This window comes from Sceloporus occidentalis, unplaced genomic scaffold (genome assembly GCF_023333645.1).
Source record: "Sceloporus occidentalis isolate IW3139 unplaced genomic scaffold, rSceOcc1.0.p SCAF_21, whole genome shotgun sequence".
Lineage (NCBI taxonomy): Eukaryota > Metazoa > Chordata > Lepidosauria > Squamata > Phrynosomatidae > Sceloporus > Sceloporus occidentalis.
In genome coordinates this window covers 2459087-2465086 of record NW_028317001.1, presented here as the reverse complement: position 1 = coordinate 2465086, position 6000 = coordinate 2459087, and the positions used below count along the sequence as shown (strand labels likewise).

The 6000-nt window shown below is 44.2% G+C and overlaps 1 protein-coding gene across 9 annotated transcripts in view; it reads left to right on the top strand.

Annotated features, from left to right (window-relative positions):
- Window positions 1-2517: 2517 nt before the first annotated feature.
- The window catches only part of MYO18A (myosin XVIIIA), a 101648-nt gene continuing 98165 nt past the window's right edge, over window positions 2518-6000 (top strand). For 3 of the 9 annotated variants that reach the window (XM_089483957.1, XM_089483956.1, XM_089483955.1), the window contains exon 1: window positions 2525-2655. The gene's annotated coding sequence lies outside the window, so the exon portion shown is untranslated. Of the gene's footprint in view, window positions 2656-6000 lie in introns of all 9 variants that reach the window. The other 6 variants (XM_089483961.1, XM_089483959.1, XM_089483958.1 and 3 more) reach the window with 3 other exon arrangements.

The following is a 6000-nucleotide window of genomic DNA, read 5'->3' as shown; positions in this document are numbered from 1 at the left end:
AGAAAAGAAAAGAAAAATATCCTCACTATGCTTATTATTATTATTATTATTATTAATAATAATATGAAGCAAATCCCTCCTTGGGATTCTGGTGCTGACTGACCTTCCCCTCAAGAGAAAAAGTGAAGCAATATTAATATTAATATTAATAATAATAATAATAAAGAAGAAGAAGAAGAAGCAATAGCAATAGTAATAGTAATAATAGAGAAGAATAAGCAATAGTAATAGTAATATGAAGCAAATTTCCCCCCCTTGGGATTGGGGAGCTGACTTGACTTTCACCTCAAGAGAAAAAGTGAAGCAATAGTAATAGTAATATGTAATATGAATAATAATAATAATAATAATAATAATAATAATAATAGAGAAGAAGAAGCAGTAGTAATAGTAATATGAAGCAAATCTTGGCATTATGGAGCTGACTTGACTTTCCCCTCAGAAAAAGTGAAGCAAATATTAATAATAGATAAGAAGTAGCAATAGCAATGGTAATATGAAGCAAACTGGGATTGAGGTGCTGACAGACTTTCCCCTCAAAATAAAAAGTGAAGCAATAGTAACAGTAATACTAATATTAATAATAGAAAAGAATAAGCAATAGTAATAGTAATATGAAGCAAATTGGGATTGGGGTGCTGACAGACTTTCCCCTCAAAATAAAAAGTGAAGCAATAGTAACAGTAATACTAATATTAATAATAGAGAAGAATAAGCAATAGTAATAGTAATATGAAGCAAATTGAGATTGATGTGCTGACAGACTTTCCCCTCAAGAGAAGAAGGAAAGCAATAGTAATAACATTAATATTAATAATAGACAAGGATAAGCAATAGTAATAGTAATATGAAACGAATTGGGATTGAGGTGCTGACAGACTTTCCCCTCAAGAGAAGTGAAGCAATAGTAATAATAATAATAGAGAAGAATAAGCAATAATAATAGTAGCATGAAACAAATCTTCTTCCTTTTGGGATTGTGGTGCTGACTTGATTTCCCCTCAGAAAAAGTGAAGCAGTAGTAATAATAATAATAATAAAGAAGAGGAAGCAGTAGTAATAGTAATATGAAGCAAATCTGCCTCCTTGGGATTCTGATGCTGACTGACTTTCCCCTCAAGAAGTCAAGCAATAGTAATAGTAATAATATGAAAAAGGAGGACCTGGAGGAGGAGAAGTAGCAAAAAGCAAAAGCTAATAGTAATAATTATAATAATTAATAGTAATATGAAGTAAAAAAAAAAACCCTTTGGGATTGTGGTGCTGACTGACTTTCCCCTCAGGAGAAGAAGTGAAATAACAGTAGTAATAATGTGGAAAAAGCTCAGAAGAACAACTGCCATGAACCCCTTTGTGTGGCCTGAGAGCTTTTTGGCAAATTCTCCTCAAAGGAGCCATTTTCTGAGGGGATTTCAGTCCCTCAGGAGAAAGAAAAATGCCTTAGCTGAGGGCCCTCTTTCCAATTATTTTGTTGTTTTTACACAACAATACAACAACAATAATAATGACTGTAAAATAGCCTGAAGGGGGACAAGCCCACAGTCATAAAGTGAAGTGAATAAGTAATAAGTGAAGCAGCCACAACAAGAATAAGGAATAGTAGTAGTAATGAAGGGGCAGGTGTCCTTTGGGCATGAAAAGCGTGAGAAAAGCAGGCCCAAGGAGTGTGTCTGGGGTAATAATAAGAATAAAGCTAATAAAGATAATAATGAATAGTAATAGTAATAACTAAAGAAGGTGTTCTCTGGGCATGTAAGGAGTGAAAAAGGCAGGTGGAAGGAGTATGTTTGAGGTAAAAAAGGAGGCATGTGGACTGTGTGGTGGATAATGGCGTTGAATAAAATAATAATAATAATAATAATAATAATAATAATAATAGGAGAAGGTGTTCTCTGAGCATGTAAGGAGTGAAAAATACAGGTGGAAGGAGTGTGTTTGAGGTAAAAAAGGTGCAGTGTGGTGGATAATGGCGTCAAAAATAATATTATAATAATAATAGGAGAAGGTGTTCTCTGAGCATGTAAGGAGTGAAAAAGGCAGGAGGAGTGTGTTTGTGGTTAAGAAAAGGACGTGTGTGTTGTGGTTGATGGAGAATATAATAATAATAATAATAATAATAATAATAATAATAGTGAAGTTGATAGGAGGTGTTATCTGAGCACGTCAGGAGTGAGAAAGGCAGGTGTAAGGAGTGTGTTTGTGGTAAAAAATGAGGGGTGTGGTTGTGGTTGTCCTTGATGGCGAATATAATAATAATAATAATAATAATAATAATAATAATAAATAGTGAGGATGAGAGGGAATAAATAGTGAGGATGATAGGGGAAGGTGTTCTCTGAGCATGTCAGGAGAAGGCAGGTGGGAGGAGTGTGTGTTTGTGGTTAAAAAAGGGTGTGGTTGAGGATGATGATGATGATGATGATGATAGATACAGTAATGCAAGTGTATGAATGAGTCTATGTCTCTTTGCTATCTCTTTCCCAGGCGAGGCGGGGCCTCCTCTTCCTGGCGGCTCTAGGGCTCCCCCAGTGGCCGCTTCGGGGAATGCAGGAGCAGCAGCTGCAGCAGCAGGAGCAGCAGAGGAAGAGAAAAGGCAGCAGAGAGAGGAGGCAGGCCTGGCCTTTGGAGGAGGAAGAGCGAGAGAGGGAGACCCTGGTGAGCCTTGGAGGGAAGGAGGAGGGCAAGGCTTGGGAGGGAGGGGAGGGAGGGAAGCCTCCATCTTCTTCTTCATCATCATCATCCTCCCAGGTCCAGGCCCAAGAGGAAGAGGAGGAGGAGGAGGAGGCGTTGTTGTTGTTGTTGTTTCCCGGGGCTGGGCTTCCCCCTTCAGGTTATGGGCTCTTTTCTTTCTCTCTCTGTGTGTGTGATTGTGTGCAACGTCACGTGTGCACAAGAAGACCCGTGTCTGGGGAAAGAGGCAAGGCGTGGAGAGATGGGAGACCCTTGCATATTAAAACAGCTCCTCCTAGGCACCTCTTTTCAGCCCTGGATTGCTTCTGGTTCCCTGGCACACACAAAATGCACACACACACACACACACACACACACACACACACCTGCCTCCTTTTGTCCCCTGACACACAAAACACACACCTGGGAGGCACCTCTTTTAGGGTCCCCTGACACAAATACAATGCACAACCCGGGACACACACACACACACACACACACACACACTCCTGCCACTTTTTGTCCCCTGATACACAAAACACACACCTGGGAGGCACCCCGTCTTGTTTTCCTTCATACACAACCTAGTAGACACCTCTCTTATGGTCCCCTGACACAAACAAAACACACAACCTGGTGCACACCTCTCTTAGGGTCCCCTGACACACACAAAACACACACCTGGGAGGCACCTCTGGCTTGTTTCCCTTCACACACAACCTAATATACACCTCTCTTATTGTCCCTTGACACAAGCAAAACACACAACCTGGTATACGTCTCCTTTTAATCCCTTCCCACACAAAACAAACACCTGGCAGACACCTCTGTCTTGTTTTCTTTCACACACCAAACAGACAACCTGATACACCTTTCCTTTTTTGGCTCCCCTCACAACCTCTCTCTTAGTGACCCCTGACATGCACAAAACACACAACCTGGTAGACCCCTCTTTCGTGTTTTCTTTCGCACACACAACCTAGTTGACACCTCTCTTACTGTGTCCCCCCCCCCCCATGCTCACAACCTGACACACAGACTGGTAGACCTCTGTGTCTCATTTCCCCCTTTCACACAAAACACACAACCCAGTAGACTTGTTTTGCCCTCAGAGGCAAAACCCACAGCATAGTGGACCCCTCTCCCATTGTCCCCAGACACACACAAAGCACACAACGTGGCAGGGGCACCTCTTTGCTGTTGTGCTTTCACACACTTGCAGCCCCTGGATGTGGGCTTCCAAGTCACACAATTGTCACCTTTGCATTTGCACATGGGTTCAGTTCCTCCCCATTTCACTGGCTTAGTTGTTGTATTGTGTGAAAGGCATCCCTGGGTCAGAAGAAGCAGGTTCAAAGGGGTACCTTTGTGTGTGTGCGTGAAGTGGTGGTGAGTGTGTTTGTGGAGGCATTTTTGTGAGGAAGGAGGAGAGGAAGATGTTCTCTGAGCATGTACAGAGGGAAAATGACAAGTAAATGGGAGGGAGAAAGGTGTGTACTTGTGCAAGATGGATGATGTTGTGAGAGTGTGCTTATTTGTTGGGGTACCAAAATAGACATGTTTCTAACACAAACACACACCCAGCTTTGCATGGACTCAAGTGTGTTGCGTGTGCACCTCTGAGTGTGAGAAGGAGGTCCTGGAATTTGAAACACACACACACACACACACACACACACACACACACACAGAGTGCTGGTGTACAGAGATATCACAAGCCAATCTGTGTGTGCCTCTGCTTCTCAGATTGACACAGGCACACACTTGATTTATTTTTACCGCACTCTTGGAGTGAATGTGGGAGGCGGGTTGTGGGTTTGAAAGTGTCCCCATGTGAAAACGTGTGCCATAGATGTGTGCAAGTGAGCGTGGGGCATGGTCACAAGGCCTTCCTCCCCACATATACCTGTGCTAGTGTGCTTTTGTGTGCAGTGAACACTGCCCACCTGTGTACAGGTACATGTAGACAATCCATTCCCACCTATGTACAGGTACATTTATAACTTTTCTATGCGCACACAAGTGTGCCTGTTTGTGCAAGGACTTCAGCATGTGTGTGCGCATGCGTGCAAATCCTCCCATCCAGATTGCGTGCGTACACCCCCCCATACGCTTCTGTGCACAGAAATGCTGGGATACACACCCGCGTGTGTGCATCACCAGACAAATATGCACAAGTGTGTGCCCCACCTGTCAGAAGATACGCCTCTTTGAGGTCTACCTGTGTGTACACATGCACACACCTTGCTCAACCTTGCGCAGCCTTGCTGCGCCTTGCGGCTTGTGGCCTTTGGTTTGTTCTGATACCGAAGGTGTGTTTGTGTCAGTCTGCACAGGAGCTGCATGTATTTAGATTGTGTCACTTTGGTGTTCACTTGGCCACACTTCCAAGGAGAGATCTGAACCAAGTCCACCGTTGTCTCCGGTTCCATCCTTTTGCAGGTTGTGTTTCATGTTTCGTGGGCTTGTGTGTGTTTGTGGTGTATTCCTGCAACCTCTAGGTATCGTAACTCCCATCCCTCCTAGTCCATGTGATGGGAGTTGCAGTCCAACAGCTTTGGAGGACGCCCGGCTGAGGAAGTCTGATGCCAGCCACAGATGCTGGCGAAACGTCAGGAAGAAACTCTTCTAGCACATGGCCACATCGCCCGAAAAACCCACAAAAAACTATGTTCAGAGGAGGTTTGCCATTGCCTTCCCCTAAGCAGACTAGGGTTCAAATCCCTGTTTGCGCATAAAAACCTCCTGAGTGCCTTTGGGCAAGTCACACTCTCTCAGCCTCAGAGGATGTCAATGGCAAGCCCCCTTTGAGGAAACACGGTGAGAAAACCCCACAATCGGTTCACCGTAGGTTCTTGGAGGCATACAACAACAACGTTGTGCGTGTGCGTATCCCCTTCATGCTTCCTTTTGGTCAGTGGTGCTACATTTGTAGGCTAGATTTCGGAGGAAGGGGCTGGGAAAATGGGAGTTTTGCGTTGGCATGGCATGCCTCTCCTTTTGATCGGTGACGTCTTCCCGGTTTTATGGCTGGGTGTGTTGCCTGCATCTCATGTGCAGAACTGTGTGCTGAGGCTGAGCTTGGAATTGGGGAGATGTGGCTGGGTTTTACCTGCGTGGGGAAAGAAAGAAGTGTTTCCTTCCTTCCTTCCTTCCTTCCTTCCTTCCTTCCTTCCTTCCTTCCTTCCCTCCCTCTCTCAATCTCCAGCTTAGGATGGATCTGCCTTCATTTTGAGGGTTGCAAAATGTCCCCCTTTCTCTGGTGCCTGGAACAGACAGCCGAACAAAGCAAACCCTTTCCCGCCTGCCATTGAAGGAGGAGCAGCTGCA